This window comes from Ambystoma mexicanum, chromosome 1p (genome assembly GCF_040938575.1).
Source record: "Ambystoma mexicanum isolate Mex_15411 chromosome 1p, UKY_AmexF1_1, whole genome shotgun sequence".
NCBI lineage: Eukaryota > Metazoa > Chordata > Amphibia > Caudata > Ambystomatidae > Ambystoma > Ambystoma mexicanum.
This window is the reverse complement of record NC_090921.1, coordinates 348,178,092-348,191,440: the sequence shown is the minus strand read 5'-3', so window position 1 is coordinate 348,191,440 and position 13,349 is coordinate 348,178,092. Positions and strand designations below refer to the sequence as shown.

Genomic DNA, 13,349 nt, shown 5'->3' with positions numbered 1-13,349 from the left:
CTTTGTTCAGAGACTCTCTGGCACTTTCCACCTAAGAAGCTTGCTGGCAGAACCTAGCAAGGCATGCTGTGTGTGGCTGGGTACCGGTTCTGGAGCTGCTGGACGGGTCCACTGATGTCTGTATCTCCCTCTGTTCCCTGGGAGATGTTTAGGGGAGGGATCTTGCTTCTCTCTTGGGAATCCTGGCCTTCCTTCACTGGTGGAAGCTGTAAGGCGGACTGTACCATCACACAGGGTCCAAATGAGTCCTTCTCACTCATTTCAAAGTCGTTGGATCTGACAAAAGAGGGGGTCAACCCTCTTTTAAAGCCAAATGGGCTCCATTGATTGGTGCACAAATCCTGGGTCCCCACCAACAATCTTCTGTTGTGCATGAGGTCCTAACAAGAGTGTTTTGCAACAGGAAAGGTAAGGGGTGACAACATGTACTACTAAGTCCCACCCATCTTCCTGCTGGATCAAAGAGCGGGTCTCCCTTGAAGTTTGTTGCGAGAACAGACTTTCTGTCTCCACTAAATCACATACTTCTTTCTGCTGAAAGGGGGTTCCTTCAGGAGTTGCCCACTGTAAGCAGTTGTCTCAGACATGACATTGACTGCCCTTCATACAAAGGGGTGGGAGCTAGCTTCAAGATGACACATTGCATATCAAAGAGGTGTTAGTATCCTATCCCTTGTGTTAGTTCTGTGACCAAACCTCTTTGCAGGCCTGCTTTCATTTAACTCCCATCAGTATGCGCTGCCACCACACAGAACTTAAACAATTGTACAGGGCAGTTCCATGGAGCCTTTAATATTTAATTAGGTTGGCCGTGGCAGTACAAAGGTGTTGCCTTCCCCCTTCCTAAAATGCTTTGATGTACCCATGCCTGTACGCTGTGTCCCCCTGGAGTACACTTGACTATGTGTTTGTTGTGCGGTGAGTATAGGAACATGCATGCTGATTAGTCGCACATGTTTTCTGAGGTTCATCTACCATCATTCCATTTCTTACAAAATTTTAAAAAAGCCCAGGCGAATGCACACTCTGTGTGTGGATGGTCAAATACCTTGCACAGTGCATGGCATGCAAGGCCGAATGAACAAGACCATCATCCCATTGCTCTTCTGAATGGTTCTCCTGTCCCTCCCTATCTCTTTCCTTGCTTCGTGCCAAGTCTAGTTATGAAAACTCTACAAGGCACTGCTAAAATTGTATTTTCTACTATCCAATTCCTATTTCACATTACATTTCACTGCCAGAGCCTGTGCACCTGGCATTCTTGGCAAAATCCCTCCTTCCATGGGAACCTTCTTTCCTCGTACTTCAGCCTTGAGGTTCAGCATTAAAATATATTTTCTGCTTGGGAGACAGTTGCTAATTCTGATCCATCAGTGGTGTCCATTTTGAAAAGGATTGCTGCCTAAACACGAATGTTTCTTCATGTCCAATGAGTGTTGTGTTAGTTCTTTGTGTATAAGTGGATACAGTAAATATTCTTCTTGTATAAGTGCATATTTGACCTAGTGCATTTTCTTCATTGTGAGTGCATATGTGCTTCATGTCTTGTCCGGTCAAATGTTCGAATGCGTTTGATCGAATGACAAAATGCTCGAGTCAATTTGACCGAAAACAAAAAGGTCCAATTTTATTTTAAATGTATATCGTTTTTTTGTGCTCTAGTATAGGTAAAAAAGGTGTTTTTAAAAAAGGTGTTTTTTAGTGACCACCCCAAAAAACAAAAAAAAACAACAAAAAAATTCAACCTTTTTTTCGGTCAAATTGACTCGAGCATATTGTCATTCGATCAAATGCATTCGAGCATTTGACCTATAACCGCTTCATGTCTATTGGATACATATGTTTTGTCATACCGTTAGTTTGGTTACTCGTGCCATCTTCAGCTTGTGTCCATTTCCTGCTGTACCTGCCTGGGGTAAGGGCGGTACGGTTTTCTTAGTGAGTAACATTTCTCACCTCTGCAGTATTGGGCTGGGGAGTGGTAGAAGCTACAGATGATGTGTTCATCTGCTGATAAACACTTGCTTGTTCTTAAATTTCTCAAAGGGATTCTCAGAGGGCTGGCTGTGTGAACACTCTGCCTTCCTGTCACAGCGCAAAATGGATTTCAAGTAGAATAGATTGCCCAGTGAATAAGCCCTTCTCAAATGAGACCCTTTCGAGGACACCCCTCTCTCCCCGCCATGCCAGTCTCTCGAGGGAGTTCACTTCTGCCAGCACTGACCTAATAAGGCAACTTTAACTTTGTTTGACTTTTGGAAGCAAGGCTGCTTCAGTGAGGCCCACACTCTCCCGGGCTACTCCTTACACCTCCTAAATATATCAGCGTAGGTGTGTGCCCACTTCCCAATTAAACTTAAACATTCTTATGAACATTTTGAAGTCAGGTCAGTTGCACCAAGTCAGTAATTGTTTGCATGTACAAAGTTACATAAACAAACGGCAAGACGACATTTAGCAAATATATGGGTAAAATATCACTTCTGTGTGCCAAAACAGAGCTCCATCTTTTCAACAAGGATATATGTAATTCGAAATGAAGCCTCTCTAACAGCACCAGACTGATGCAGGGAACATAAGGGCTAATCTTCCTAAATCTGTTTTTTTTCATTTCTTTTGCATCTGATTTCACTAATGAATACATTTAAATTTACAGTCTCCCCATTTCATCCAACTGTATTATTCTATAGCCCCAATTTGTTTAATTGACACAGAGGATTTTATTCTGAAAGCTAAACAGCTAGAGCATTGGTCTGTAATCTTTGGCTCGCCAGATGTTTTTGTCTACAACTCCCAAGAACTCTCAACTGTATAGTCAATAGCGAGGGATTATGGGAGTATAAGGAACTCATGGTGGCAATAGTAAAGACAGACACAAGAGATCATAGTTTAAGGGTGTTTACGGACCTTTATAACGGGTGAGATAAATGCCTAATCTAAACCTAAATCTAATATGGGAGCAAGCTACGATCATCAAATAATAATAAGGCAGTCCTAGGGGTGTCTTGTCAAATATAAAGGGCCTTTACAAAATACAATATTGCCAATCCTTACTACTAAATTACAAAAAGAGTGTAGGATAATGTTCACCAGAAAAGAAAGAAGTGTTCACAAAATGATATGTCAGGATGGTATGGCTGGGTCTCCCTTCCCCACGTTTGAAGCACGGGTCAAAGCGGGACTCTCGAGCACAGCACACTCCTTGGCCTCATCAGCATGAGGTTCACAGTTCAAGTTCAACATTATCAAAACCTTCAGAGGCTAAGTCTCTTTCCTGAAAAAGTCTCTTGCCGTAGAAGGCTTGCTGATTCAAAGTAACAAACAAACCAGCAAAAGGTTCCTTTAGTACTCTTGTACCTTGGGTGATTACTCTTCGCCCCCGAATCTCCCGCCGACGTGCTAAGATCCCTCCATCAGATTCTCTACGGCCTTTCAAATATTGCTTGTGATATTCAGATATCCTTTTAAACAACTCCCCAATGCGGACAACCCTCGACCGGGTTCACTCTTGTTGACACAATGTTCAAGGGTGTATTAATCTTGATTCACAAATAACAAAATTTCTCTTGGTGGTCTTGCACCCAGGGCAATTGCATTATGCCCCTAGGATCTCCCTTTGATGGACACGGATCCTCCTTGCAAAAAAAGGCCTCCCTCATCGGGTTCACTATGGCCTTTCTTTAACACAGTTCATTTATTCATTCTTTGCATCAGAAAGCAGGGTTTTCCTTCTCCTAGCATTCTTTCTGCATCCCTCTGTCGTGTTCACACTTGCCTTTTACTACAGTTCACAATTCTATTGGAAATCAAGGTTCCCATACCCTAGCATTCCTCTGGCAATGGGTCAGAGACTTTGGATTCTGCGAGGGATTTGACTTAACCCTTGTAGGACCACTCTGATGTCTCACACCACCCTTTCCTAGGGCTTCTGGTTTTTGTAGTTTCACAGAACAGGGACCGGTCAGAGTCTTTCGAATGAGAGCTCACATGGCACCTGACCCCTCTGCTCCTGGACCTTAACTGGGATTCCTTTAAAGTTCAAACACATACCGTTTCCTTGAATTCAAAATGTTGCTACTTGCAACCTTGGACTCAACACAATTTGGTTTACTATCAGCTTCCTCCGACACACCAGCTTTGCTGAACCCGTTGGCTCCTTTTTTCTCTGGAGTCAAGGATAGTACCACTGTAGTCAGCTTGCCTCTCCGCCTGCGTTATCAAAGCAGGAGGCCCCCGTGTAACATTGACATCTTCTGGTCTGCACCCCAGCTGTAATTCCTGGTCTTATGTTTTTGTGGGTTCTGAGTTGAAAAGGCAACAGCAATTCAGCCTTCGTCATCCTTCCAGGTCTCACTGACATTCTTATCCATTTGAACTGCCGGTTTGGTGTAGCTGTCTCCTCGTGCATTCTGCCTTGCTCGAAGTGTGCTTTCATGCTCTGCCTTTTGTCCCTGTGGGGAAGGTAAAGGGTTGTCAGGTGTGCGTGGTCATTGTCAATTGAATGACTCACCTGACCCGTGTGTTGGGACATGTCTGGTAAACGACTCTGGTGTTAATCTGTTGTCTGTCACAGTGTAAGAAAGTGTTTGTGTGGGAAAAGAGGGGGGTAGAGCTTCTAAATGTCCTACAGAGTAGGATGGGGAAAAGGTGTTACAAGGAAAGGGATACTGCATCTCAACCCTCGGTGTTCCACTTCCACTGCCCAAAGACCGCTCGGCCGGTTGATCCTCCCCCACTGGTCCACCCCCAGGAACCAAATCCAAGAGCGATGGCCGTGTCGTGGCCACATGGATGACAGATCCCCGGGGGCTAGTAAGTGAGGCACCTTCGGGTTTCTCACAGGGAGTCATAGTCCAAACTATCCATAGAACTGCAGGATGCAGATCCATGCCCAAGAGGATGCTGCTTGGCTAAGACTGTTTAAAATCTGCTTAATGTTATCACTTTACCATGTACCAGGATAATAATTTGTTTGTTTAAAACAGGAAAAATTCCAGAATCCTTTAAGCATGCTGAGGCCCTTCCACTTTAAATAAAGGACTCCTTGTCACTCTGATCTTTAAAGTATCGGATCAATTTCTCTACTGACACGTTTTGGCAAAGTCATGGACTCGGTGTCCACCTGCCAACTCCAAAACCATGTGAAACAAAACTACACACTGACACCTTGTCAGGCAGGATTCCATCCGAGCATGGGTCTTGAGATGGTGGTCACCTCCATGGTTTATAACCTCCAATGACAGCTGGGTGGAGGTTAGGACCTGGGCCTTGATCTTACTTAATATCTTGGCGGTATTTGGTACTATTGACCAAAGCATCTTGATTTGTTGGTTTTTTGGATTGACGGTTTTATGACATCCAATGACAGCTGGGTGAGGTTTGGCCTTGATCTGATTTAATCTCTTGGCAGCATTTGTTACTATTGACCAAAGCATCTTGATTGGTTGGTTGTTTGGATTGTCTAAAGCCTCTCCGAATTGCATCCTTGCTTACCTGGATAACCGCTCCCAGTTGGCAGAGCTGGAGAGGTTTGAATTCCAGACACACCAAATGCCTGCAGCATCCCTGCGGGATCAAAGTCATCACTGTTACTATTTAACTTGTATCTTCAGCACTGGGCTAAATGATTGCACCTCAGAATACAATTCTTTATGTGTGCGGGCAACAGGTATGGTGCTTAATCTAGATAGTGATAGTGACAGCCATGTTGTTAAACCGACCACCTGCAGGAAAGAGGTACAAACACTGGATACATGTATATGCGTTAGCACACATACAAGTTAGAAGTCAACCTATGTGGTCAAGTATCATATGTCCCACAAATTAGACATGTCACTCAAAGCTGGTTCTATCATCTTACACTACTGAAGAGGATTCCCTCTACCACCCTTTCCCTCAGCAAGTGGTCATGGTCGATGCCAATATTGACCATAAATTAGATCATTAAAATCCATCTACTTAGCCCTTCCAGCACGGGCCATTAAAAAGTTACAAAAGGGCAGATTCCAAAGCTTTGTTCTGATGCAAATCTGACATGCAAAACAAATATGTTAGCGATAGTTGTTCATGATACTCAGGAGATGTGCCAGTGCAAATAATAGGTGCACACGGAGGGCAAATGTGGCACAAAGTTGGCATAAAGCATGTCAATCAGCATGATTTAAACACTTCAGTATAGGCACCTTGAAACACTTGTGTATAGGTGCGCTATAAATAAAACATCATATCATAATAATGCATGCAAAGAACGTATTGACAATAAAGCAATTGGGCAAATATGCTACAATAACTCTATTCACAAAAATGTAACAAATGTTTTGCACCAAGAAAAACCCCAACACTATTTGCTCCAAAAAAAAGTGGTTTGAATGGCCCACAAAAGTGAGAAAATAATTTGCCCACCAAAATAAGCGACGCATCACACTGCAATCAGAACACACAACACAGTATAAAGGGGTATCAGGTAATAATGTCCCCATATATTATGTCCACATACCTAATGTCGCCGTGAAAGCCATTGGCAACATTATATTTGGTGACAGGTTGCGGATATGTCTCATGATCACCTTGTAAAATAAAAAAATGCAGGGGTGACCCCCGCATGTTCAATGTAATAATGTCTCAGCAAAAAGCAGTGACTTTTTTGTCAGGTGACATTTTTGTCGGGACATCATTACATGGAACCTATAAAACGACCTTGTATTTCAGCGGCTACACTTTTTCCACAATGGCCGATTTAGTAGCCATCATGCTGCTGCATACTCGTGAGGAAGAGGAAGGATTTATAGTAGGATGGTTTCCCTAGTCATATCGGCAGATGAAGAGCTCCTCATACCACCACCGGGAAAGCTGGCAGCAGCCTTGCACGTGTATTGACACTGGCTCCTTCCAGAGGACAAGGAGCTCAGGTGGGGAAAGTCCCAATCCTCACAGTCACCACCCCTGCACCAGCTCCTCAATGTGATGATTGCATCTCCCAGGGTACATGCATGTAGCCAGATCTCAGTATACATATGCGATGGCAGGAACAGTAAGGGTATTGTATGACCTTCCAGGCTTCCCAGTGTGTGCACTGCTATGGATTGCACCTGTTGGGTCCTCACATCCCCTGCGGCCAAAGAACACCTGCACAGGAATAGGAGTCACTGGCACTCCGTGTGTGGAAGTCTGTGTGCACGGCATGCGACATCAGCAGGGACATGAATGCTTCCTAGCCTGGAGCCGCCCTCGACAGCTGCATCTACTGGTATGACATTGTCAAGCATGCTTGCCACAACATCCAGACACTGGCCAGTGAATGTCCCTGACATGCAGGTATCCTCAGAGGGATTCTGGCAACACATGATGCCGCCACACGCCATCCTTTGTGCAGAGGTTCAACAACTTACAATATGCTTAGTCAGAACAAAGAGGGGGCAGTAGGAAGTAGGGCGCTTTCCATGTGGCTGGATAGTGATCACACACTTAGTGACGCGATTGAATGCAAAACCCTATTATACAACCCAGAGTTACCCATTGCGCAATGACATTCCTATATCACACGGTCCAACTTGTACCTGTAACATTTAAATGGTATGCCCCTATCTCAATGGTGAAGAAGGCTCACTAGTCTGCTCAGTTTCAAAGAATGGGTATCATTGTATTAATCCAAACTTAGCACTTACATTACACAAAAAAGAAAATGAACAGTAAACAAATTGCACGTTTTTTTTGGTGCAACATGATGCTCATAGCAACATTTCTTCATTAAACGTGTTTATCTGACAGATGCACCAGAAACACGTTCCGCGCATTCCACACAATGGTAAATCCCCACTTATTTGCTGATCTCCAGCGCAAAGATTTGTGTTGTCTTGTTCATGTTACTTTTTTGCTGTCTCTTTTGAGAATTCATGGTTCGCAGTGTGATGCACGATGGCACAAGCGCATATTAGCACGATTGCACATCTCGTTGAGATGCGCATGTTTTTGAGAATCTACCCCTTAGAGTATGGAAGGCGGCAGCAAGGCTGTTCCTCAAACCGCTGCATCGGCAGCATAGCCACCCAGCTCTTTGCCAGCTCCACAGACTTACAGAGACACATGGCCAATTCAGTGGCCTGTCCAGACTCTTTTGACTGGACTGGCCCAAATGGGGGACTGACTTATGCACGGGAGGCATGAAGTTCGAGTGCGCGCGCACACACACACACACACATTTGAATAGTATTCATTTACTATTTGTCACCACTACCCATATCTACTTTAAGTTCTAACATTAGTGTCTTACATTCCTGCCGTTAAAGTTTAATGATCATAGTGTAGGAAAATGGGGTGGCACCAGATTTTAGGGGTAGCACGTGCCACCCCAGGCCACTCCCTGGACAAGTCATTGGGCCAATTGACATTGTCTTATTCACAAGTCCTTTCTTGAGCTGGGTCCTCTGTACCTATCGAGAGGGTTTGCTACAAGGCCGAATGTTCCATTCTGGGAGAAAAGTTGTACTTCACGATATTTCTTGGCTCAGATGGTCGAACTAGGAAATGCACTTCCCTGTGGCATCGGCAATATAGAAAATCACCTCAGATCTACAAAGGTTCAAAAAACTCTAACTTTTTTACTGAAAAAAACATGATTTTTCAATTGAACTACCTACCGCTTGTTGTACATTTTGTTTGCGTTCCTTGTACCGCGGAGTATTGGTGCCCCTTTTTGGGTGTAAAATTGCACTTTACAAGTAAGTATAAGGTAACGGAACATACCCTGGGTATACATATTGCATTACTTCACCTGGGTATATGCTTGCTCCGGTGAATCACTCCCAATGTTTCCTTGAAGGTGAAACCCCAACGCGGGTGCCTAGGGACTTTTTCTGTGCACCCGTCCAGTTGTCACCACTTGACTTTTTTTTTTATCTCCATGACATCAGAACTAAATTCACAGCAAGCTAGTGGGTCGTGGCTAAGACAAAGCCATATTATATAACTCGTGGCATTAAAAGGTTGGGGGGAAAGTACCCTTTGAATAAGAAAATTAATAGGATGTATGTGCATTTAAGGAGAAATTAGAAAAATGTATGAACATCATCAGCTATGATCTTCCAAGTCAAGATGTCCCAAAGTTAGAGAGTTTAGAACAAAGAAATAAAACACTTCTAAATTGAATTCCTCATGAACTTATGCTTTGTTAAATCCAACAAATATTCTCGCAAACAAACTTACTGGAAAAAAGCCTGCTAACAAGCTGTGTTATTTTCTTTGCCTTTTGGGACCTGTAGTTCCCCATTACAAATACAGGAGCACACATCCCTGAATGCAAAGAGAAAGAAAAGGATTGGACAATCATCTACCAAATAGAATGGAAAATGTTGGCATGTCTTGAATAGTACACCTCTTGCCCCAAGCTTGACCAGATAAAGCTGAAAGGAGAAAGAGAGGATTTGGGTGACCTGGTGAGGCCAATAATCAATACTTTTGGGCTAAATCAAGTTGATCTTCGGGCAGTGCTTGCAATTACAGATTATTTCAGACAGATTATGAAGCAATTAATGCTGCCCCCAGGAACGTTTCTTGCAGGGCTGCATTGTATTCGGACTTTAGATACATTTTTAGGTTACAAAGTTGGTGTTAATTCCATGATCACATGCAGACCGTGCTTTCAATTGGGTGACGGTTTGAGGGAGGGGCTCTAACAAGGGGGCATGACCTAAATGCAGTGGGTGTACAGAGAGAGGAGGGATAGTGGGAGTCAAGCAAGAGTGGAAGGTGCACCAAAGGAATTGATATCTCTTCCCCTTGCCTCCTTTTGTTTCTTTGTGAGATGTACCAAACCCCTCAGGCAGCCCTTTAACTCAGCATAGCTGTTTTTTCTAATAAGTAATCACAAGCTCCGACCCAACAGGCAGCCCTTTTCCTTTTGGCTCTGTTGAGTTAAAGGGCTGCCACAGGTGTGTGACGCATCTAGGGATAGGCGGACTGAGCCCGGCAGAGCCCCGGCACGCAAACACTTTTTGAAGACTGCCAGAGCTCTGCCCTGCCTATACCTGGCCCACTTAATGCCCTGCATGCAAGCAGCTCATCACTCCACGTCCTTAAGTACACCCCGTCAGAAGTGCGTTATCAATGTGCAGTTTCTCTCATTTGTTTATACAAAGTTTTCTTAAGGTGAAGAACTTCCAAACCCCCTCACCCATATCTTCAATATTGAAATATTTTGATTGTTACCTTTGACTTGAGATGATGCAAAATTGAATTTCCCTGTCTTTGTTCTTTTCCACAGAATTCATCGTTGAGAACTCCTGGGACCAATCATAAAGGTGATCAGTTTCCTACTATTTTAATCATTGTGTCTAGATGAGAGATGGTTTTAAATAACACAGTTTTCATCTATGGAAATAAGTCCCAGGCTAGCACTTGCCCACACGACTTTTTTAAGAAAGTGCGACTGGATCCTGAAAGTATAACCCAGGTGGCCACCATGGGTGGACTGGGAAACAAACGGAGACACCGGAAATAAGGTTTAAAGTGGCGGCATATTACACAGTTTCAGCAAGTCCAACCCTTTTCCTATGAGAACATTTGGATTTAAAATAGGTTACCACGCAAACGAGACCCAGCGTGCAGAGGCCTAACGGGAAAGCTCCAGAGTTCTACATTGGCCAGTCCACCCCTGGTGGCAACCTGGAGCAGGGCCTGGCTACCAAGGCCTAGCACCCCCTGGATGGGTCGATGAATACATCTTGCAGAAACCTAAGGGCGATATTGCGTGGCAGACCTCCTGACAACCAGACATGGACTAAATGCAACCCTGTAGGGCAAAAAAGCTCAAAACCCATGTTGCAAGAAAAACAAGGTCTTTTACTTCGACAAAAATAAATACATGTCAGCGGGGGCATTCAAACCCTACGGCCACAGAGTGCACTGGTTATTGCAAGGCAAACAAGGCATTTTAAAGAACAGCAGCGTCACTCATTATGCAAACAGTATACACTATTATATCATCATTCTCATTGGTGGGGCTCCTATATACATAATGTCGGCCCCTTATGGACCACCAGATGATTGGCTGCAATTACTTGTGCCGATCTTCTTCCACTTGGTCCTTGGCCTCGATACATTCACACCCTAGCAACACAATTGGTTCATTAGATGAAAAGAGCTTTCTTCTCACATTTTGACCACGTGATATGCACCTGTTACTTAGACATGAGCTCAGTGGATACTCTCGAGGTAAAGACAGTTCTCAGAAATGCGAGGAGCTAAGTTTGATCCCACACGCTCTGGCACCCCCACCGTGCCTCCCCCTCATTGGCCTATATGTGTTATCCTCACCCCGCGTACCTCGCAGTAAAAATCACTAGGCATTCCGTTTGTGCTCCCCCCTTGGGGTCTGTCCCCTCCCTAAACTGCCTTTTACAAACACACTAATCAATCAACAGTTGAGGAATTGGGATGGTCGGCCTCTGGTAGTTCAAATAGAATGGTTGAGCCTTTGGGGAAATGGGTGCTCTAAATCTGGGATACATGTTTGGGCAGCTTCTGACCTCGTCCCTGCCTCCCGTCCGATTGTCCTTCAGAACCAGGCGCAATCCTACCCGTCCGCGCTTCGCTGTGCACATTCCTTTCAGATTACATGGGCCTACAGTTGGAAACAAGAAAAGGCTGTCTTACTTGATCGAATGACCTTCTGGGCTATTGCCTGGGGTCAGAACAGGGATGGAGGTGGGTATTCGTGCTGAGGCCTACACCAATTATTCTCTAGTACCGTGCCCTGGCCTTGCTGGGCCTAACTTCCAAAATGGCAGCGGGTCAGTATACATTCACTGTTTAGAACGCCTAACACTTCCTACACACTTCTACATCCTAATGTCCTTTCTATACACCTCCCCTTCCCCCCTGAAACCTCATGCCATTAAGTGTCTTTGCATATTGCTCTCAGTCTGAACCGCTTGGGAGAGCGGGGGATGCACCCCAACAATATTCCTAACCAAGTTACTCTGACTTACCCTTGACCCCAACCTGGAGAGGGCTATTCGATTCACAAAGATATTACTTTGAGTGGCTCCGTCTTACTCCTATCCTACTGCTAATAAGTTAGGAGTAAGTCTGACTTCTTCATAGTAATGTCTTTGAGAATCAAATAACCCTCATACGGTTTAAGGCCGGAGTAACCTTTCTGGGAATGAACCCCTTGCTGTAGTTTTATTTTCTGCTTTAACCTGAGGGGCAAGGAACGGTATAGCAGTCGGCATATACCTCGTGTTATCTGCCCCTTCTTACCTGTGTTCCCCTAACAGATAACTGTCCTGTACAGAAATCCCTCACCCCATCTAGCGTCTCCAGCGTGCCCCCCAATGTGCCTCCATCACAAACACATGGGTGCGGAGCATGAAGTCGCTGAGTGGGTGCAGAGCTCTTCTTTGGGCTGGCTCATTGAAGAGACATTTTAATTTTCTCCCAATTTCTTCATGTCTGTTCCTGTTTGAGGTGCTTAATGGGGCACAGATCCATATGTATGTAGAGAAGTCTGATGCGAGTGGAGCTGCTGAGACCAGACTACAAACACAGGGTGTGGTGCAGAGGGGAGTGTCATGAGCACACAACTGAGCCAGGACTGGTTATCTCACTGCGCTTTTGGTGTGAACATGTTGGACGTCTTGTGATAAGGTGGCCTGCAGCGTGCTGGACGGCTTTCATACGGGCCAGGGTAGCAGCTGCCAGGCCTGCACCAGGAAATGGCATGGGTAGTGGAGACTGAGGTGGCACCGTCGGGTTTGATTCTGCAGAGTAAGGTGACAGTAAATATTGAAGCATGCAGACTTGGCATGCATGGAACCTATACCTCTTTGAGAAGGAGCACCATTTTTTTAAAATTCTTTCTCCAGAGGTCGAAGTGAGAGGGAACTAAAGGGTACGATGTACCTCTAGGTTTTAGGAAAATTCTCTATAGTTCCCTTACTTTTTGACTCGCAGAGCACTGGTCCTGGCATGTAGAGATGTTATGTTATTTTGATTTATACCGCACACCGCTACCACCTAAGGGCAGTCTGCAGGTGCTCACGTAGCTCTGCAAGAGAGGAGGGCGGGGCGTGTTAGTGGGGATAGGATGAGATGATAGGTTCAGAACCAGGAGAAACCGGCGTCTGTGTGTGTTGTCTTGCATGTGGGAGTTGGTTGAGATGGGAATCTTGGTGTTTTTCTTCACCCTCACTAGGGATAGGAATTCAAACCTCAGCCTTGCCAATCACATGGAAGCGTCACATCTTGCAGATCCAGCTCGAAGGCTGGTTTGCTTCGTTTATTTGACTACCCTGCTTGGGATGCACCACCCATTCCCGAGCCACCCACAGCGCTACTTGATTGCAGAAAGC

At 44.8% G+C, this 13,349-nt stretch overlaps 1 protein-coding gene across 1 annotated transcript in view; it reads left to right on the top strand.

Annotated features, from left to right (window-relative positions):
* The window catches only part of LOC138570070 (N-acetyllactosaminide beta-1,3-N-acetylglucosaminyltransferase 3-like), a 397,006-nt gene that overhangs the window by 265,188 nt on the left and 118,469 nt on the right, over positions 1-13,349 (top strand). The window contains exon 3 of the mRNA XM_069648653.1: positions 10,259-10,295. The gene's annotated coding sequence lies outside the window, so the exon portion shown is untranslated. The remainder of the gene's footprint in view (positions 1-10,258; positions 10,296-13,349) is intronic.